This window comes from Rhinolophus sinicus, chromosome 3 (genome assembly GCF_057876585.1).
Source record: "Rhinolophus sinicus isolate RSI-liver-muscle chromosome 3, RSI-T2T, whole genome shotgun sequence".
NCBI classification, from domain to species: Eukaryota; Metazoa; Chordata; class Mammalia; order Chiroptera; family Rhinolophidae; genus Rhinolophus; species Rhinolophus sinicus.
The window spans coordinates 188,514,756-188,537,757 of record NC_142503.1 but is presented as its reverse complement, the minus strand read 5'-3'; positions in this window follow the sequence as shown (position 1 = coordinate 188,537,757).

The following is a 23,002-nucleotide window of genomic DNA, read 5'->3' as shown; positions in this document are numbered from 1 at the left end:
GAAATATGTATATTTTTCGATCCCTTTAATTCTATCTGTGTGTCTTTCAATCTGAAGTAAGTCTCTTATAGGCAGCATATGTAAGGGTCTTGTTTTCTTACCCAGTCAGCCTTCCTATATCTTTTGATTGGAACATTTAATCCATTAACATTAAAAGTAATTGTTGATATGTAGTTATTGCCATTTTATTATTCACAATTTTGATTTTTTTTTTTCCACCTTAAAGAAGTCCCTCTAACATTTGTTGTAATAATACTCGTTTGGTGGTGGTGAACTCCTTTAGCTTTTTCTTGTCTGGGAAACTCTTTATCTGTCCTTTGATTTTAAATGATAGCCTTACTGGATAGAGTAGTCTTGGTTGTAGGTCTTGACTTTTCATCAAGTTAAATATTTTGTGCCAATCCCTTCTGACCTGCAAAGTTTCTGTTGAGAAATCAGCTTTACAGTCCTGTGGGAGCTCCCTTATAAATTGCTAGTTGCGTTTATCTTCTTGCTTTTAGGATTCTCTTTGTCTTTAACCTTTGCCATTTTCATTATAATTTGTCTTAGTGTGGACCTGTTTGGGTTCATCCTATTTGGGACTCTGTGCTTCCTGGACGTGTATGTGTATTTCCTTTGCTAGTTTAGGAAAGTTTTCAGTCATTTTATTTCTTCAAATAGGTTCTCAATCTTTGCTTTTTCTCTTCTCTTTCTGTTACCTCTATGGTGCTAATTTTGTTACATTTGATGTTTTTCCAGAGGTCTCTTAAGCTATCCTCATGTTTTTGTATTCTCTTTTCTTTTTGCTGTTCCAGTCAGGTGTTTTCTGCTACCTTGCCTTCCAAATTTATCTTTCAATCCTCTGCTTCATCTAGTCTGCTTGTTATTCCTTCTAGTGCATTCTTCATTTCAGTTATTGTATTCACTTCTGACTGGTTCTTTTTTATGGTTTTTATGTCCTTTTTTATGCTCGTAATCTCTTTTTAGAAGTTCTCACTAAGTTCCTTGAGCATCCTTATAACCAGTGTTTTGAACTCTGTATCTGGTAGGTTACTTGCCTCCATTTTGTTTAGTTTAGTTTTCTTTTTTCTGGATTTTTTTCCTGTTCTTTCATTTGGGATGCATTTCCTTGTTTCTTCCCTTTGGCTGCTGCTCAATATTTGTTTCTATGTATTGGGTAGATCTGCTATGTATCCCAGTTTTGGCTGGGTGGACTTATGTAGTAGGTGCCATGTGGAACCCTGGCATAGTCTCTCTGGTCACCTATTCCAGGGACTCCAGGACTGTCCCTTGTGTGGGTTGTGTGTGCCCTTCATTTATAGTTGAGCCTTGATTGCTATTGGCACATCAGTGAGTGGGATTGGCTCTCAGGCTGATTGGCTGGGGGTTTGGCCACATCCACAGCTTACAGGCTGCTGTGGGGGTGCTTACACCATGTAGCAGGATTCACCCCCATGAGCTCTGGTGCCTGTTGAGACCACCTTTTGTATGTGTCACTTGTGGGGCTAATTGGGTGGTGATTTGTTGTGGTCTGAAGCCAGCCTCCAAATATGTTGGTTATGGGCCTCTTGGGAGAAGCTTCAGTGCAGGCCCAGCTCAGCCACTGCTTGTGATTGGCTTGTGGCTACCTGGTAGGAGCTAAAAAGTGATCTGCATTTGTTCACTGCCTGAGCTAAACCTGGAGGCATGTGGGAGAATCCACACAGTGAACCGAGGATGTATGTCACCAGTACTGGGACTGGGGTAGCTCCACAAAAATCCAGGACACCCCGAGGCCTGCTGCCACCTGCCAGATCCCTTAAGGCTCAGCCTCTGATAGAGCCTTGTGTGATACGCAAGTTGGGGAAGGCAGGGTCTCAGAGGGAATCACTAGAGTGGGAAGAGTTATGGGCATCAGGTTAATGTAAATTCTGTTTTGGTGCCAGTGCTGAGTGTGGAGCCACTCAGCAAAAGTCCTAGAGCACACTGAGGCCAGTCACCACCTGCCTGAGTCTACTGGACTTCAATAGTTTTCCAAGAAAGAATGCAATGTGAGCAGGGCTGCCTGCTCATGGAGAAAGTGCCTCTGGCTTTGCAGAAGTTGGGTGGGAAGGGTTTCCAGTGGAGCTCACCAAACCAATCAGACTCAGATTTGGCCTGTGGGGGAAGGTTTAACATAGAAAAGATGGCCCCCACTTGTTGGCTTCATGGGAGGAGGACTCCTCACAGAGAAAATGTTGACTGTCTCCTAGCCCTCCTCTCAAAGTCACAGACTTCAGTCTGCCCCCTATATGCCTCTGATACCTCCTCAGTCACCGGCCCTCTACTGAAGCCCAGAGTGAGTGCCTGCAAGCGAGTCTGTGTGTGAGCCATTTAAGAGGACGTCTGGGTTTCCCGCAGCCTTCTGTCCCACCCAGATGGTCAGAATACCCACTGCTTTTCCAGCCAAATATTGTGGGGGCTTCTCTTCCCGGCACCAGCACTCTTGGCTGGGGAGCCTGGTGGAGGCCTGGGGTACCTTGCTCCTCCATGGGGAACCTCTGTGGCTGAGATATCCCTCCCAATTTTCATCTGCCAGCCTGTTTTGTGTCTCCGTTGTTCCTGCCAGTCTTGATGTGGCTTCTTCTTTATATCCTTAGTTATAATACTTCTATTCAGCTAGACTTCACATGGTTCTCTAGGTTGATTGTTCTATAATTTAGTTGTAATTTTGATGCGTTCATGGAAGGATGCAGGCACAATGTTTATCTAATCTGCCATCTTGGATCTCTCCCTTTCTTCACTGATTTCTGTTCTGGGTTATTTAGGTTGCTTGGAACTTTCCATAATTATACAAAAATACACATAGCTAAATCTTTATGCACAACCTTATTTTTTCCTTAGCATAAATTCTTCCACGTAGAATTATTGAGTCAGAAGGCACATTTTTCAGGTTTGGAAAACATGCCAAATTACTCTTCCCCAACCTCTGATTAATATTTGTCGGTATACGCAGTCCCAATTAGTTGGAGTGTGCCCATTTCTGTTTACCCTGAGATTTTTGAGTAGGTAGAAATTTTGTGGTCCTGGACAGTCTCTTGGAAAGACAGTTAATAGGTGTGTAGGATCTGGACGTTGGCATCTAGTTCTGTGGGACTGTGGGTAGATCACACCTCTATAATGCAGGGTTTGGAAGCACCCAAATTGTGCCTGGAACCCCAACAGCAGAGCACTGTGCATTCTTGTGAGTTCACCCACTTTGCTGGGTTCCTGATGTCATTCGTATTAACTCCTTCTGTCTTCACCACCTTTATGTCTACTACACATCCCTTTTCGTGATCCCCAGTACAGGATTCCGTGCTATCTCTTTTGGTCTCTGTTTTTATGTGTGTGATTGCTGCTTCTCCACCCTGACTTAACTTCTTGAGGGAGAAGAATACTCAAGTCTCTTCCATAAATTCAACCTTGCCTGGCACCTGACAATGCATACAGTAGGAGATAAATACCAGCTGACTTTCTGACTAGACTACAGCCTTATCCTGGAGCTATTGCTTAGTGGGCATTTCTAGGAAGTTGCATAAGTCATAGAAAAATAGTGGTTTGTGTAGAAAGAGTGTTTTCTTTACAATTTCTAGAAAATAAAACCATATACTGTGCTGAGGGAACCTTTTTCTAAGCCTTCAGAGAAATGCATCATGTTCTTTATTATCCCCTCAAGGAGTAATATAGCTTGCTATTTTCAAGCTGTGTTACATGGAAAATCGAGGCTTAAATCAAGTATGCCTCTTGTTGTTCCTCTGTTCCAGTCTCTTGATTTCATTTCCTGAGCCAAAATTTGTAGGAGGAAAGGCACGTGCATAGACTGAGAGGACAATAGGCTGATTACCCCAGGGTAACTGATGCCCAACGAACGCTTTCCCTTTTCCCAACACTCTCTTTCCCCTCCCAATTTAGAGTAGTTTCCCACAACTTATGGGCAGACTACAGCAGAGGCAATTTCCCTTAACTTTAATGCTAATGCTCAGATCACTTGGAATTCTGTTCAAATGGCTTCCTCATCCTTTCCTAACAGTGACTTATTTTTCTGTCTCTTTGAGTATTGACATTACTGGGTTGGGTTGAGAAAATAGAGTTGTGGGTGATAATAAAAGACATTGTTAAATTGGGATCATGGTTATCATTTGGTAGTAATTTGATGCATTAACAACACCATGAGAGTCATATATGTGTGTGTTTATATATATATATATATATATATAATCTCATATCATATATCGAAAGAAAGCAGAGAGCATGAGTTATGGGACTCACTTATACACATACTTTCTCCACAGTCCAATTGCCTGTGAGGTTTGGGACTGTGGGGTAAGGTGGGGACAGAGTAGAAAAAGGGAGGGGCATGACAACCTCTCAGGTCAGGCTTTAGAATCAACAGATTAGCCAAAGTTTATGATTTATTAGTTGGGAATAGCCACACTCAAGCGCTTAGCATTGATGGATATTTTTCTCATTACATTTCAAACATAGAAAATGGTTCTTTCTGAATGAGAAATCTGGGGCCATTTTAGTCATTAGTCATTTGAAACTTTCTCTGCTGGTGTTACATAGAGAAAAAAATGACAAGAACTAAAACACATTCCTTGGTCTGAATTGCTTATGTAGAACAAAATGAAATGCTTAAGTTCAGTGACTCTATTAGCCTGGTGGTTTGCTTCTTTATCTGTTTTCTATTTCTATTTTAGTAGTCTTGTTGTATTCAAATCTTTTGTTATGTGGGAACTAAGAATAATTGAATGCACACTGTGCAGGGTATGTATGCATATAGATTAACTCTTCAGCTGGTCCCTGTGGCACCTATAATAAAATCTAACTCCCTACCATGGTTCAAGGGAAGTGCTCAGTTCACATTCGATTATCGAACTGAGTGGGCTCAAATAATGAAACCTCAATTCACACGAATGGAAGCAGATATTCTGAAAATCCTGGGGAATTTCAAAATGTTGGTTTATCTTTAGATATGTCTGTGTCAGACGGCTATAACTACCAGGTAGTCTGGTGATAACCTCAACGTAATTTGAGGCTACTGTCCGCAGCCAAGTATGTGCAGTTGGATGATCTGCAGAGAGCCATTGTCCTTTAATAAAACCAGAATATGTCACCCCCAAATATGTCACTTTGGCATAAGGAAGTATTGTGAGCTAAAGGCAATTGAGAAGAAGCAGATACGAGAAAAGCTCCCTGCCCTCCCCTTTTTTGCCTAAAAGCAAGACATAAAATTTCCAAGGTGTCCTTCTTCCCTTCTCTACCAGGAAGAGCAAAAGTTAATTTAAGACAACTTTAGATTCTTATTTGCCTGCAAATGAAACCAGAGGAAGCTACATAATAAACTTTACTAATGAGCCTTTATCTACCATTAGTTTCTCTTATATTTACCTTCCCACAGTTTGCCACCCTTGGAAGCCTAAGACAACTTTCTTTTGTTCTATCATTTTTCTGTAAATGTATTGTTCTTTGTTGTAAATGCTATATAAGCCTGAATTCTAAGCCACTTCTTTGAGTTACTCGTCTTTGGGATTCCTCATGTGTTACCTGTGCAACACATATGTTAATAAACTTGTTTTTTTCTTGTGAATCTATCATTCATTTCAGAGCCCCAGCTGAGAACCTAAGATGGGTAGCAAAAATGTTTTCCTTCCCTACTTTCTCTTGTTTTGAGAGCATATATCAGACTATGGGGTCCCAGGAATTTCCAGTGGATTTGCGCCGTTGCCGGTTGCATTGACTCTAGGATATTTGGCTGCTCATGCAAATGGGCTCAAGTTAGGATCTTCTGGGCTAATTCAGATTGTGTTAACAAGGGTCACAATGGCTCCTGTTATCATAGTTGTAGTATCTGAGATAGTGATAGTCGTCATGGTAACTCATAATTTGTAAAAGTGGTAGATATATATAGCAGCTACAGACCTGCGTTTACACAAGCTTGCTTCTGCTGAACAACCACAGGAGGTAGGAGTTATTTTTTCACTTCAAATAAAGAAATTGAGGCTCAGATAGGTCAAAGGACATATTTAAGTCCACTCAGGAAAGTGTGCTGTAAATTGACTGTGGAATTTTGAACTCACATACTAGTTCTGGGACAAAGTAGGAAGTTGATGAATGACAAGCTTCAGGGAGCAGGTCTATTAAATAGACATGATGTCTTTGGGTTGGTTGTCAGCGTATCTGAGGTATAAACTGCTCCCTGTAAAAGGGATTTGGAATCATTAAAATATCAGGAAATACCCACAAATGAAACTACCTTTAAAACACAGGCAGACACACACACACACACACGCACACTCACTCATACACACTCATCATCTCTTAAAGGCACAACAAAAAGCAAACAACTTATTTAAACATCAAAAGTTATATTAACCATTTTTTTGATGGAAATGTTTATTAAATAAGGTGAACATTCTCCTGACTTGTTAAACAGAGTATATGAAATTAGTCCTAAAATTTGTGGGGGCAGGAATCGTGTCTGTTTCCCTTATGTTACATCTTTAGCACCCAGCTCTGTATCTAGCACAGAGTAGGTGATCCAGACAAATTTGTTGAATGAATCAATGAATAAACCAAAAAACACATTTAAATAGAACATAATGAAGTTTAAAGAAGCTTGCATGTTTTTGGTGGTGATCTCGTTTCAAGTCAATGGAGAGCTTCAGGTGTTGTGGTCCATCCTGTACCTTCATTTATATTTGATTTTGAAAACTCATCACTTAGCTCTGGGTATTCATGGAAGCATTTACTTAGCCGTAAATCCACAATTGCTAAACTCAGCTAGAACCAAGTCAAGTTTTACCTCAACTCCATCTGATTTGTGTGGCCTACTGCACCTTGGATTACTTTTCTAAATAAAAGAAAACCGTTTGCTTGCTGACAATCCACTAATTTAAATATACCTTCAGGTATTGATTTTCCATAAACCTGGTAAGTAAAAGCCACCCTTCTTGGCTTTTAATTCTGAAATTTATTAGCTCTTCCTAGCCATTTGCAGATACAAGCTCATTCTTAATTGTTCATTTTTATTCTTACCCCAAACATAGTAAATCTCAATGGCTGTGCTTTCAACTTTAAGAGGGAATGTGATAGCTGTAGGAAAAAGTATTCAAAACACTTTAGATTAGCAAAATATGATAACGTTTCAAAGCTGTTCATAAGAACTTATATTGACTTTCAAAGAATGATTGTGCTGAGACGTTTTTGTGAAGGGACCCTCCAGATGGATGCGTTCTCCCCATGTCAAGTTATTGTTAATATGTGTTTTCTTCTTCCATCTCTGAGTCATTCAGAACCGTGAAAATTCTATTTTTCTACTTTAATTACAGAACTGGTTGAGAATGTATTCCGTTGTTTGGCAGTATTACTAATGCACTCTATTTGTTTATGGCTCTTTGAAAAAGCCATTTTAATAAGGTCAGATTTGCAATTGAAATGAACTTTAATATTTCTTGCAAAGGCTGGGGCTGCTTATTTATGCAAGGGGTGAGCACAGTAGAAATTTATGGTTTAAAGATATGTTTTCCTGTTTTCTTTTCCAAATGGTGCATCTCAGGTGATAAACGCTTTCAACTATATTTACAATTTTTTTTTTCCAGAAAAGGGCAGAAAATCCAAATAAGTGAAATAAATCATGACTCTAACTGGGGTTGTTAATGTTGTATTTTTCTGCTTTTCCCATTAAAATCTCTACCCCAAACACCTATTGTATTCATGAATAAATATTACTGAATCACAATCATATGGATGAACTCTGTTCTGCCACTCTTATAATACACAAACAAGGAAAAATAAAACAAAGCAAAGCAAAAACTCTTCTTCAAACTTGAAGGAGTGTCCATTTATTAAATTTATTTAATCCCTCTTGATGGAAAGGACTTTACGTGAAGGATGGAGTCCCTACATTTACCAATCAAAAGCATCTGCATCTCAGTGTGTCATGCAGACATCTCTATACTGCATCCCTACAACTCAGTTGTTCTCAGGAGGGGTGGGCTTTAGAGGAATTCATTTCATTTGTTGAGAACTTGTTTCTTAACTGGAGTGGTGATACACAGAGAAGCACCACTGTCTTTTCCCTGGCTTGAATTCTGCTGCCCACTTCCTAAGTGCTTTACAAATGCTCTGTTGGAAACACAATAAAGAATAAAACAAGAGTTAGAAGATCTGAATGAAGCTAAAGTAGGAAATGCTTGTTGCACCCACATGGGAAATATTTGACTACATTAGAATAGGAGGACTCCTATACTTTTTAAACAAAAATAATGAATACGAATGAGATGAGTTGTATAATTTAAGTCTTCTGTTAGGCTCAAAAGATACAAATTTATCTGCAGGAACAAAATTCTACCAGGAACTAAATCTCAATTAAGTGACCCTTCCTTCCTTCCTTCCTTCCTTCCTTCCTTCCTTCCTTCCTTCCTTCCTTCCTTCCTTCCTTCCTTCTTTCCTTCCTTCCACAGCTAATTATATTCATTTTCTCCTATTTGAAAGGTTTCGTTTTCTTTTGTGTCTGGTAACCCTCAGGCTACTATCTTGTCTCTCTCTGCTTCACCAAGCAGCCAAGCCTCATGTAAGACTAACCTCAATTACCATTTACATTTCCTCACCTTATAGTCACTTCTCAATGCACACCCCTCCCATGTCCACTTCTGACATTTTACTGAAATTCTTCTTGCCAAGTATCCAATGGACACACTCTCTCCTTAGTTTTTGTGATTTCTCTAGAGAATAGACCCGGTTTATGGTGTCCACCTTTTCACTTGCTTTTCCCTTCTCTTATGAAATCTTGGTTCTACCCATTAATCTGTGTGTATTCCTTCTTGATCTCTTTCAAGGCTGCTGAGACCCTAAATGTTGATGTTTCTCAGTGAGCTTTTGGGTCCTCTAGTCCTTTCAGTCTGTATGCTTTCCCTTGGAACCTCATCTGTACTCATGGCGTTAGCTACCAATTACATGAAATATAAGAGGTAGTTTCTTGCCATATTTTAAGCTGGGGTAAACCAGTGGTTCCCACTGGTTTCTGTGGTTTCCATTTCCCTCAAATTTATTCACTCAATTAGAAGTCTGAGATGTAAATCTTTTCCCCTCGCCCAGCCCCATATCCAACGAACATGTCATCAGTTTCTAGCTCCTTAAAATGCCTCTCAAACTCATCCCCCTCTGTCCATTTCTTTTGTGCCTGTCTTGGTCCCAGGTATTTATTCTCACCTACATCCCTTCCTATCTCCAGTCAGGCCCCCATTATCAGAGACTTTCTTCATGCTACATTAGAGAGAACTTTCTAAAACATAATACCTGGTCATGTCATTCTCCTGCTTCCAGCTTCTAATGGCTACCCAAAACTTTGGTATAATTTCCAAATTCCTTGACTATCTTTGTTATTGCTTTAAAAAAATATTGTTGTCAAAGAACATACAAAGAACTTGGTCCGTATGCTATTGAGTCTTTGGAATTTGTCAAGATCCCTTTTTATGGACTTGTAGAGAAGGATTTTTTATTATTATGATTGGATCAATGCATGCCTGAAAAGAATAATTTTCTGTAATTGTTCTTATTGATCAAGATTAGAACTCACTTTGATTTTTCAATCTGGGAATTTAAATTTTCCTTCATTCCTAGGAAATTCAAATGTTGCCTTTCTCTCTCTTTTTTTTTTTTTTCCTCCTTCTGCAAATCCTATTAGATATATGTTAGGTGGTCTCATTGGATTCACTGCTTATTTGAACCTGTTGTTGACATTTTTATCCCTTTGCATGCTTGTGTTCATTCTGGGTGGTTTCCTTAGCAATGTCTTCTAGTTAGTAAATCTGTTGTTTAATTTGCCTGATACATCTTATATTTCAATCCCTGCATTTTTCAGTTTTTCAGTCTTACTCGATTCTTTTAAAAATCCATTTTTTTAAAACCTAGTGTCCTCTTTCGTCATTAGTGTTTCTATTATTTCTTTTGTTCTCTTTAATGATTTTAAGAATACCAAATTTTAGTATTTAGGTACTATAGACATTTTAATTCTTGGAATGCTAATTCTACTGTTTGTTGCAGCTGCTGATTCTCCTTAGGAAGGTATATGTTTCCCTGTGATTTTAAAATTTTGATTGTGAACTTATCTTTAGTGAGGGATTTTCGCCTTGGGAATCATTTATACAGGAAGTCTGATAATTAAGTTTGCAAACTTGTTGCAACGACGTTGCTCTTTTTTTAGTATCAGAGGGATTATTCATTATGAATTTGTTCCAATTGGACAAACAGTTAACCAAGTTTGCTATTTGGAAGTACTGAAAAGGCTGCGTGAAAAAGTTAGATGACTTGAACTTTTCGCCAATAATTCATGGCTTTTGTATCACAAAATGCACCAGCTCACATGGCACTGTCTGTGAGGGAGTTTTTAGCCAGTAAACAAATAACTGTATTGGAACACCTTCCCTACTCACCGATTTGACCCCCAATGACTTCTTTCTTTACCCAAAGATAAAGGAAATATTGAAAGGAAGACATTTTGATGATAGTCAGGACATCAAGAGTAATACTACAACAGCTCTGATGGCCATTCCAGAAAAAGAGTTCCAAAATTGCTTTTAAGGGTGGACTAGGTGCTGGCGTCGGTGCATAGCTTACCAAGGGGAGTACTTCGAAGGTGACCATAGTGATATTCAGCAATGAGGTATGTAGCATTTTTTCTTGGATGAGTTTGCAAACTTCATTGTCAGGCCTTCATATATTCATATATTTATGTATATATTCCGTGTTTCCCAAAAAATAAGACCTAGCCGGATTATCAGCTCTAATACGTCTTTTGGAGCAAAAATTAATATAAGACCCAGTCTTATTTTAATATAAGACTCGGTATAATATAATAAATATAATTATAATATAGTAATATAAGACTGGGTATAATATAATATAATACCCGGTCTTATTTTAATATAAGACACGATCTTATCTAACATAAGACCAGGTCCCATATTAATTTTTGCTCCAAAAGACATATTAGAGCTGATGATCTGGCTAGGTCTTATTTTCGGAGAAACACAGTGTTGTTTCCCTGAAAATAAGACCTAGCCAGACCATCAGCTCTAATATGTTGAAAGCATATATATATATATATATATATATATATATATATATATATATACTTTCTTTTTTTAATTAAAGGTTATTGGGGTGACAATGGTTAGTAAAGTTACATAGGTTTCAAGTGTACAATTCTGTAATACATCATCTATATATCACATTGTGTGTTCATCACCCAGAGTCAGTATTTTTGAGTTGGTGAAATATCCCTATAGAACAGATTTGGATTTTTTTCTATAGGACCCGGAAGTTTCACTGTTCCATGACCAGTATTGATGTTAATTTTTCAGCTTGATGTTCTTGAGCCATTTACCTAAAATGAATTTGGATTCTACACCTCTCATAGTTCTACACCTGTCATAGTACAAGGCGAATGGTATGACTTACCCTAAAGGACATTTCCCCCTGCCAGAGCAAGCATGGTGGTGGTGAGGAAGTGGACAGAAATCCACACTGCTTTTAGTGAACAAGATGCTCTCCCGTATGGCCAGTGTCCTCTTGTAGTTCAGCATTTGCCTCTCCTCTACCTGGGCCCTTCCCCGCTGCCATGCCCAACTTGTAGGACCCTGCTTCATCACATCCCTGGGCCTGTCTCTACTTCCCCTAATGTTGGGAATGCCAGTTCCCCTCTTCCCTGCTGAGCTAGTGCCTCCACTTTCTTCGGAGTATAGATTGGATGTTATTCTGAAAATCTTTCATGGACCTCTCACTGAATTGGACGGCTTGCCAGCATGCTCTCTCAGCATCCTATGCATGTTTTTTCTCATAGTACTTATCACAATGTAATCCAATCATTTCCTTGTCTGTCTCCCTCACTCTGACTCCCAGCAGACTAGAGGAAGGAGGTGATTAAAATAGGGACTAAGTCTGATTCATTTCTGCAGCCTATTTTTGATTCACGACAGTTTCTTTTTAGCGCCTCCATAAAAAAAGGATTAAAAAATCTTGGAGTCTGGTTTCACCTAGTGTGGATGTTGAATTTGTGTTTCAGAACCATCACCAGTTCACATTAAAAGAGGGAAATCCATAGATAGGGTGACCAATTGTGAGACTATTGGAATGACCCAGGAAACAGATGTTGACACATTCAGAGTAGGATGGAGAGGGAGTAAGGATTTTACAAATGTTTGAAAGTAGCATTGTGGTATGTGGGTTTAAGGCACAAGGAAGACACAGAGGTTTTCTCATGTTCCTAGCACGCACACTGCAGTGTACAGTGATGCTATTAACTGAGGCAGGAAGTCATGCAGAGAACAGGTTCCAACAGAGGTTGGCTTTGGAAGGGGAAGCTAATGACCTTGGCTTCTAACATGTTGCTTTTAAAGCATTTACTAGTAGACATGCTCAGAGGACAGGTTGAAGCCGGGCAGCTGTTATTGGCACAAAAATGGTGGCTGAAGCCATGGAAATAGAGTTTTTTCAAAGGGGCCATGAAGTGTAAAAAGAGATAAGGGTCAAGGATTGAATTCTGGGGTAGACCAAAGTCGACTGTAAGTGCAGGCAGAGGGACAGCAATAAGGAAGGAGACAGAGAAGGGTATTCAAGGAGACTGGAGGAGAGCCAGAGGGAGAGCATTCTCCTAGGATGCAAGGGAGAAGGCAATGTCAGCAAGAGATATGAGTTTCACTGGGTTAAATTCTGCACATGTAATTTAACCCAGCTGAACCCGCCTTCACTGGTCAACTCTGAGTAAGGCTGAAGGCAGAATTTATGTGACCTGTCTTTGTGTGGGCTCTCTCGTGGCACCTTTCACATAGTGGAGTGCCATAAATTATGCATTCAAGGGTGAAAGCATAAAGGGCATAAAGAGCACCACTCTACACAGGACTTGGAAACATCGGTCAACAGGTCAAATCTAACAACAGAGGGTGTGTGGTTAAATTATACCTCCTTGAAGCCATTTCTGCCAGTTGACTTAAACTCAGACTTCAGATGCTATGTGACACTCAAGGCTTTTTCTTGTAAAGTCACCCATTTACACTAACTCAGGTTCAGAGACCACCACATCTGCCTACTTACTCTTTTCTGAGTGGACCCAGATCCAACAGGGGCCAATGTCATTCCATCTGCAAAGACTTCCTCTCTGTTTTAACTTGCCAAGAGTTCCTTTAAATCCCACCTCCCTCATGAAGCTTTTCCAGGTTTCCCAAAGCCTGTTGTGAGCTCTTCATCTTCTGAATTCTCATAATCTCCTATTTACAATCGTCATTATACCATATTTGCTCTTGTGTGTTTTTCTCTATATGTGTAATGTGTCTTACGACCCCTCCCACCCTATTCTTATTTCTAACTTCTCAGAGGATAGACACCAAAACGCCTTCATCTTTGGGCACAAAATTGTTTAGTACCATGACTTGATCGATGTTTGATACATAGCTGATAAATGAATTTACAGAGGAATATGAAGATAAGGTGCTTTGATCTCATGATTGGGTCTGGGATCAAAGTGGTTTATGTGTGGAGTGATGTGGGATGGCCCTACAGAGTGTCCCCACTCAGGCTCTACACATCACCATGAGGGCAGTCATGTTGGGGCCAGAGGCTTGTGCCCTGGCAAGGAGTTGGCTTGAAGACTTGATTTAAAGTGAAAACTACACCCTTCAGGTACCAGAATGAGGGAGGATCCATTGAAACTTTCTGTACATGTGTCATGCAGATGGTCAGCCACTTGAATACAATCACATTGGATCGCGGGTAGCCAGAGGCAGAGAAAATACACACACACTCACACACATACTTACGTGGCTGTATATACAATTTTTGAAGATACACTTGACTCATTTCAAAGTCTCCTGGTGATAGATTGAGAAATCATAGCTCTAAATCCTGGCTGGAGAAAAGCCAAACTTATTCAGAAAAGCATTTCAAGCAGTGGTGACCAAATGCCGGCTGCAGCCCGATCTTAGCAGTAAGGGGTGTGTGCCCTGGAAACCTTGCCTCTTGTGTCCACCAGATGAATCGGAGTTGGCAGCCAAGAGGTCATGCAAGAACTTGGGATACGAAACCAGGAGAGCTTAAGAATGTTTATTGGAAGTCCTGGAAGCCTTACCGAAGTGCACTTGAGTTTTTTTGTTTTTTTTTTTTTTGTTTTTTTTAAGATTTTATTGGGGAAGGGGAACAGGACTTTATTGGGGAACAGTGTGTACTTCCAGGACTTTTTTTTTCCCCAAGTCAATTTGTTGTCCTTTCAATCTTAGTTGTGGAGGGTGCCATTCAGCTTCAAGTTGTCCTTTCAGTCTTAGTTGTGGAGGGCGCAGCTCAGCTCCAGGTCCAGTTGCTGTTGCTAGTTGCAGGGGGCGCAGCCCACCATCCCTTGCAGGAGTTGAACCGGCAACCTTGTGGTTGAGAGCCCACTGGCCCATGTGGGAATCGAACCATCAGCCTTCGGAGTTAGGAGCATGGAGCTCTAACCGCCTGAGCCATCGGGCCGGCCCCTGCACTTGAGTTTTGGTATAAATTATGGTACAATGTTTCTTCCACGTGTCTGACAAATGGCCCCTCCAATTCCTCTCCTTTTGTAAGCTTTTCTCACTCATATTGTCTTCTTTCTTATTTTGAGACAAAAGGGACATTTGGATAGAAATTGTTAATGTTCCTACTTAGATATTATTGTCAGTCAGATATCCTTGTCTATGACAGTGAAGGTGGGGAGGTAGAGTCAGGGACAAATAAGGAAGAAGAACAATGAAACGTGATGCTCCATGTGCCAAAAAATCACCAGGGTTCAGCTTTCGGATACCTTCTGATTTTTAAACAGCAGATTTACAATTCTAATAATTTACTTTTGAAATCATTTGTGTTCCTACAACCCAAAGCATCTGGGGTACATTTCCTGGTAGTGGGGGTACAGGGACCTGGGTATATTTTAACTCTGAGTGAATGAAGAAATTCCAGAATGGAGGGGCAGGTGGGCCTGAAGAGGCCCCTGTAACCATGATGTTTTTCTGCACAAGCAGCAACACTTCTCATGGCCCCAGCAGGTAACATCTAGCACCAGCTTGCTGGGGCGACAGCTCATAGCTAATGGAGATACGTAGCTACTTCATAAAAGCCGCTAGACAAGGAAAAAAGGAATTGCTTTTTAAATGACTTGATATATTTGCAGAGATCACAGAAGTTCAGGCCAGCAACAAATGTGTTCACCTATCTTTTCAAAAGAGGAATGATCCCTGAGATTACCTCTAGGAAGTTTAAGTGTATAGAGAAAAATAGCCCAAAACATCGAAGAAGTAATAGAATCAGGAGTGAATAAGCAGCTTGGTGTTGCCACAAATAAATCATCCATGACTGATCTGAAAGCTGTTTAAAATTCACAGTGGAGGGGAACAAAGTCGCGGCAATACATCTTGATTTTGGTAATGCATTTGATACCACATCACGAAATTTTACTTATGGAATTAATTGACACTGGCTTGGATATGAGCACTGTCGTAGGGATTGATAATTTTCAGGGGGTCTGTAAACAAGGCCTGGTGATGAATAGTGTGGCATCCAGTCAGAGGTAGCTGATTAGTAGGGGTGCTAAAGAGATTGGTGTTAAGCCTGATCATATGCAACAATGTTATTAATGGTTTCTAAGAGAAAGTAAAGAGAATGTTAATGAAATTTGCAAATTATACAAACTGGGGTGGTGCTGGAATAAATCCAATAAGAATGATGGATAGAATTTATTCCAAGAGATATAGACAGGTTCAATATATGGGTAACAAACAGCAAAATGAGATTCATTTTCAAAAAATGCAAACTAGGATAGATTAGGGGGGAAATAAAAGAAAAAAGTGATTCCTATAAGGGCACTAAGAATTGACTTAATTTGCAAGATGCTTTAGGGTTCTTTCTAGTTGGGTACCAACCTTCCTCTCTACCTCTCTGAATCAGCTTTTCTTATTTGTTGCCACCCTTCACACATTTTCCTGTGATCTCGGTCTTTTACACCTCTATGCTTTTGCAAAATCCTATTCCCAAATGCCTTTTCTTTTTATTTCTATTTACAAAATTTGTTGCATTTTCCAGTACTTTAGTCACTGTTCATCTTCTTTGTGAACTTTTTCCATTGACATATCACTTGGTAAATTCTTATTGCATTGTGCCCATGGATGGAGAGGGAGGAAACACACGGTTTTCTGGGTCAAATAGAACCAGAAACCAGCTAAAATTCCACATCAACCAATGTGACCTTAGCTGAGTCCCTTAGATCTTTCCAAGCCTCAGCTGTCCTGGCTATAAAACAGGCATTGTATCCGTTCAAGCTGCTGTAACAGACTAGCATAGGCTGAGTGGCTTAAACAAACATGTGTTGCTAACAGTTCTGGAGGCTGGAAGTCAGAGATCAGGGTGCCAGCGTGATCAAATTCTTGGTAAGGATTGTTTTCTTGGTTATGTCCTCTTGGCTTTCCTTAGTGGGGAGACAGAGTGGGAGATGGAGAAAGAGAGGGAGAGGGCGTTAATCCCATCATGAGGGCTTCACTCTCATGACCTAATCTAACCCTAATTACCCCCCACCTTCAAATACCATCACATTGGGAGCTAGGATTTCAACACATACATTTTGGGGACACACAAACATTTGGTCCATAGTAGGCATTTTGCAAGAATTCAATGATATAATCTTCATAAAAAAGAGCTTGGCCAGTTCATGAGCTAGTTTTTACTGTCGGTTGTTATGGTTCTTAGTAGTATCATTTGCTCAGTCTTTTGTTTTGTTTTGTGTTTTTTAATCCATGAACTCTTTGAGGGCAGGAAATTTATTCACATTCTTTATACTTCCTTCTACTTCCTCATACGGTGTCTGGTGCATAGCAGGGCTTTCCAAGAACCAGTGGGCAGCAATGAGCATGGCTCCTTTTGGGCGCTATTAGAACCATTCCTTTTACTATTTATATTTTGGGTTCAGTAGGGAAATGGGGGATCTAGTTAATTTAAGCTGTTTCCCAATTCCATTCTATGTGGGGATTTCAAAGGAAAGCATGTTACATTTTCACCTCTGAGTTGTGCATTATCTCAAACTTTCAGTAGAGACAAAATTTCCGGTGTCTTTCTGGTGAGATCATGTCTGCAGGAGCATGATGAAGTGTGGGCCAGATGTTGCCAGCTGGGTGGAGTGGGGCACAAAAACCATATGAATGGTCAAAGAGACAGCCAGTCTGATCCATTTTAAGAGAGGCTATGGGGGTGGGAGGGTAAAGAAAAAGGGAGCAAAGAAATATCTGCAAATGTCTGACATGTGGGGACCCCAAGAAGCAAGCACAATCTTGATACTTTCTAAAGCTTGGAATTAATAGTTTGGACAACAAAGCAAAAGAGAGACACGATTCAATGTTTCTTCTGACCAATGCCAGTAGATGCCTGTGGTTCTGAATAATTGTTTTGGGTGGAGAGCAGGGTTCCTTCATGCATGAATTTGCTGAAAATAGACGATGAAGCCCCAGAAAGATTGCAGCCAGTTGTTTTCTGAGATAATAGTATTCATTGTCTGATGTGTAGCTAGAAACTACCCCAGCTTAACCAAATTTGTTCATCAACCCCAGCCTCTGTCCTCACACTATTGCTGAAAATCCACTATTAGTCAGTTGTTGCTAAGTAAAAAAAATTTCAGCTAATGCTGTGTGGTAAACACATGGGTCTGCAGGTCAGCTGCAGTTTGCCTGATCTGGGCTGAACTTGGCTGGGCCAGGCTGGACTCCAGGCACTCTACTCATGTGGATTCCTGGTGTGTGCTCTTCTTGTGGGAGATCATAGGGCAATAGGAAATCAAGCCAAACCACACAGGCCTTTTAAAGCCTCTACTTGCATTACATCTGCTGATATGCTACTGATGAAAGCAAGTCACATGGTTAAACTCAACATTAAAGAGGCAGGGAAGTATACACAGTCTATACTATTGGGGAATACTGTAAAGTCACATAACGAAGAATGCTGATATGTAATTCTGTAACTGGAAGCAATGAAGAATTGGAACCAATGACCCAACATATACAATGACCATCCTACTTCTCATTTGTTGCTCATGTTCAGTCAATTCTCAGTAGTCTCCTCTCCAATTCTCATCTTCTACAAGCCACTCCCACCACTTTCTCCAACTTCTAGTAATCACTAGTCTTTTAGAGCCTTTCTTCAATGACTCCATCCTCTAGCTACTATAGCACTGGTCCACTCATGGCACGGCTGTGTCACCATGGAAGGTATCTGGAACTGAGGACCCGTCTGCTACTGCCTATACCATCTAAATATGGGCCATTTCTGGGTTCAGACGGCAGGACCTAAGAAGAAGCTATCATTTGTCACTAACTCTGGTGAACCACCTCTTCCCTAATTGCCACTGAAAGAGGAAGGGCATATTTTAATCAGAGTCCCCTGGACTATTTTTCAGCACATCTGGAATTATTGGAGGGAATTTAAGATGACTCTTCTCTCTGTTTTCAAGCTTGATTGGAGTCAACATTGGGCATAAATTGAAAGAGAAGAATAATTATTTCAGAAGATGGAATGACATTTGAAATTAATGGACGTTTCAGGAGGCTTCCTAAGATTTTAACCTGAAGTAAGTTAAAATGTTCAGCCTATATTGTTGGGAGACCAATACATGGGCTGGCACTGAGTTGGTGGGAACAAGGATCTCTCTGTTTTGACTTAGGACCCAGGTAAGTCAATGGCCCCTGAGACCCTCTCTAAACTCATTATGTTCTTTTCTCCCTTCACCCATTGTGGTCCCGCCCCAGTGACGTTTCTGTCTCTTGACCACCAAACTTCCATTCCTCAGGACCTTTGCATGTGCAGTTACCTCTACCTTGAATATATTTCCCTGACTCGGCTTGGTTCCTTTCCAATTTTCTTTCCTCCTGTTACACGTTTCCTTCTCAGAGAAGCCTTTCTTGATTGTCTGTGTTGGGTATTTTCTGATTGTCCCTCAGAAGCACCTTCTACCCCTCTCTACACTGTTCTGTTCTGAGAGGCACCTGCAGGCTTCCATGTCTCCCCTGGCATCCTCTTGGATCAGAAGGTCAGAGGGTAGAGCGAGGTCAGGGGATTTCTTCTTGGGATCCCTCTCTGATGACTCCCATGGGTGGGTAGTCTGTCTCTACTGAAAGCTCCTGCCAAGAGGTTGCTTCCTGCAACCCCAGACACCTTCTCCCCGTTGCCCTCTTAGGTGGTGAAGGCAATCGGCTATGGATAGCTTTACTATCCACCACAAGGAAGTTCCCCATTCCTTGCTAGTTTCTCTCAACCCTACTCACATTTTTTAAGTAAATAGTCTTTCTCTAAAACGTCCTCAATTCCTCTGCTTGAGTTTGCCATCTGTTTTCTCTAGGACCCCGACGGACACAGTGCCCTATTTAAATACATATCCCCCTCCATTATTCTCCTTCACCTTGTTTTTTCCTTTATACACGAATATTTAATTTTAAAACGTATTTGTTTACTTGTTTAATGCATGTATCCCCTCCCGATAGTGAGTTCCGTGAAGATAGAGACAAAAGCTTATTTTATTCAGCACTGCCTCGTTACTACCTGGTACTGTATGTCTGCTGCAAAACCATATTTGTTGAATGAATGAACAAACCAATGAATGGGTAACAGGATACCAATCAGGTTGCCAGAGAAGAAGTGTCATTAATTGAACAATTACAATTTGCCAGGTGCTATGCTAAGCCCTATTTACATCTTACCTCATTCACACACCCCACCCCGGTAGGGTAGGTAGATGTGATGAGTGATATCAACGAGGAGACTGAAAATCTGGAAGGTTATGTATCTTTCCAGAGGATACACAGCTAGCAGGGAGAGGCTCCAGGATTCAAACTCAGTTCTCTCTGAGTCTGGGTGCCATGTTTTTAATCCCCGCACTAAACTGGTTGGGCATTGGAAAGTAACACAGGTCCCAGTAGCCATTCCCAATCTTCTTTCTGGCTGCTGTAGAGAATGCAACCATAGCTGGATCAAGACTCCCGGTCTCCCCAGGACTGCCAGATGGGCTGTTTAATCAGATTCAGACCGTGCAGCTGATAGAATTCTCCATCATTTATTTTCCTCTCATCGGTGAATAATTGAGCCTGGCTGAAGGCTGTGGTAGGGTAGTTCTCACCTAGTGGATTCTGCCTCTTTGTTGTCTATGTGTACCAAGGATTTGCTCTTATGTATGTATGAGATGTGAAAAGAGGTTAATTCCACACCAAACAGAACACCTGTCAAAAAATTAGGGCCTTAGTTTTATAAATCCCCAGCCTCCCTTTGATTATTGCTGTAACTCATGCAGACAGAAGGTGATCTCTAAATTATACAGAGCTTCATGATTAAAATATTTTGCCCCCTTTTAATAGTTCGGCAAGAAAGAAGATGTGGCTTTGGAGGCTCGGTGTCAAAGTAAGCGATAACAGAGCCATAGAAGAACATAATAAATATGCATAAAGAGACTAAAAAAAGCATTTCTAATATGTCCATACCATAGGAATTTGCTGTGTGTGAAATTGAAAGACTTCCTAGGGAAAATCCTTGGCCCATTTACTTTTAAATTCACTTTTTATGCTCTTTTGTTTTGTAAAAAAATGTTTTAAGCTCCATTATTTCCTTGCAGAGGAATCTGATCAAAGGAGTGTTCTTGGAGCTTCGGAATTTCCCAAATGCCAGCCTAGAGAAAAGCTTTTCTGAGGGCAGGTACCTTCTGAGCCCCTGCCAGCCCACAGTCAAGGTGGGAAATATCCATGTTCTGGTTTTTCCTGTAAAAGACCAAGGCTATAACCCCAAGCATAATCAATCAATGAGAAGAACTCAGAAATATTTACTGAGACCCCCTGGGCTAGGCTTAGCTGGTGACAGAAGTGAAGGGACAGCAGCAGGCCTGAGGGAGCTTATAGTTTAGCTGCGTCACTGGGCATACCTCTGTTGGAACTATAGATTGGTTCAAGGAGTATGATCTGGGGAGTTCCATGACTGGAAGGAGGTAGGGCTTATGTCTGGTTGTAAATGCGTGATCTGGAGTATGAGAAAAAGCCAGGGCTCTTCAAGTGGAGAATGTCACTCCCAGAAGTTTGGAATTGCGTCTGCAGTGAATACGTCTTATTAAAGAAGGTAGCAGAGAAGCTGTAAAAAGTGTTTTCTGAGCAGATCTGAATTCTGATGCCACCTTTGCTGCTTACAAGACACATGTCCTTAGTTTTTCCTTTAACTCTCAATTTTCAGTTTCTAAACAGCATTAAGAGGAGGCCATGGTGGGAAAAAATAATGAAGAATGGAAGCAAGCCTTTTACTTTTCAGAATATTCTACCTGTGCTAGGCAAGCATACAAATTTGTGTGTGGTTCCACTTCTTTGCTCAAGATTTATAATAGCAAAATTACTCCCTTGGAGAGGCAAAGCTTCCAGAACTTTTCTGGATGTTACTTAGGTATTTGGTAACTTTGTACCATTTCAATAGCTTTATAAGCTTAGAAGGTGTTGTAGATTTATATAATGTTTTCTCCACCTTTATTTAAACCTTAAAGTTTTGGAAAAGTGCCTTAGACTACTTAAATATCTCCAAAAGTGTATGGGTTTTGTTACTGTCTGAGAATTTGGGTTCTATAAGGCACAATTCCGTAAACAGACTTGGCTGTCAGATAAGTATGTCTTCACTTCATTTGAGGTTTTTTTCATGAAGCAGGTTGATTTTTGGCTCTTGTGCACCAGATCACATGTCTATAGCAACAAAGAAAACAAATGAGCAAATGTAACCCCTATATTTTTCATCTGAAAGACCATGAGCTGAACTTTTATAGCTAATGTGTTACTGAAGTGTGCCTATTTTCTTTTTATGTAGAGACAAGGGAGTGAGCAAATAATGATTTATTGAGCAACTTCTACATGCTCTGTCCTAGGGGATTTACAGTGATTTTTCATTTAGTTCTCAGACTGAAAATCAAGGTAGATATCATTTTCATCGTCTATCAAATGGCATAATAATAATGTCTATGTCTCAAAGATGCCATTAATATATTAGCTGATGTCTGTATGGTATTTAGCTTAACGTCTTCCTCATAGCTATAACCGTTATCATTATTAATATCATTTTAATGTTATTTATCTTCCCAATGTTATCCAATCAGGAGGAGATAGGATTAAAGCATTTTTATAAAAAGGCCAAAAATGATTCGTATCTGTAAATAAGATGGGGAAATTAGTTTACATATTTACTTCCACTTATGTGTGAGAAGTGAGCTTATATTCAAAGGCTCCTTGAAAATTGAGTTGGATTGGGATAAATCCAAATTTAGTTGGCATGTATCTAGCTAGTGCCTAAATCTTGGTTTCTAATATTATTCTCCAATAAAAGGGTCCAGGGCTCTTTAGAGAAATTATTGATTCTAGATCTGGGGAGGAAACATGCAGGATGATCCCGGATCATCTTATGATACTAGAAAGTAAGGAAGTACTCAGAAAATCCTCACCATAATGATGGGAGTAGGTCAAAGGGACATGATAGCCAACTGAAAGAACCACAGCTGGAACAATATGAACAAGGGGATAAATAAAATAGTATTGAATTCTAACACAAAGTATAAAATAAATATACATGAGTCCATACTGACATAAATGAATAATTAAATAAATGGGGAAGAAGAGACAAATAACCCATGCATAAGAATGAAAAATATTTATGTGGATTCTCTGTCCTCAAGAAGATGGAGAACAAGCTCCTTAAGTGTGGGCTGCACATAATGACTTCCTTCGAAAGTGCACGGCATGGGAATGGGGGGAAAAAGAATGATTTTAGTGAAGAAACTTGCAAACACGACCTCAACCAGGTGATCAAGGTCAACATCAAAGTTGATAAGTCATGCTAATAACAAGGCTACAAGAAAACTGTCACTTTACCTCTGTGATTTTCCTCTTAAAATCCTGTAACCCCAGTGTGATCATGAGGAAAAAAAAAACAGCAGCCAAACTATTTGAGGGACATTCTACAGAATATCTGA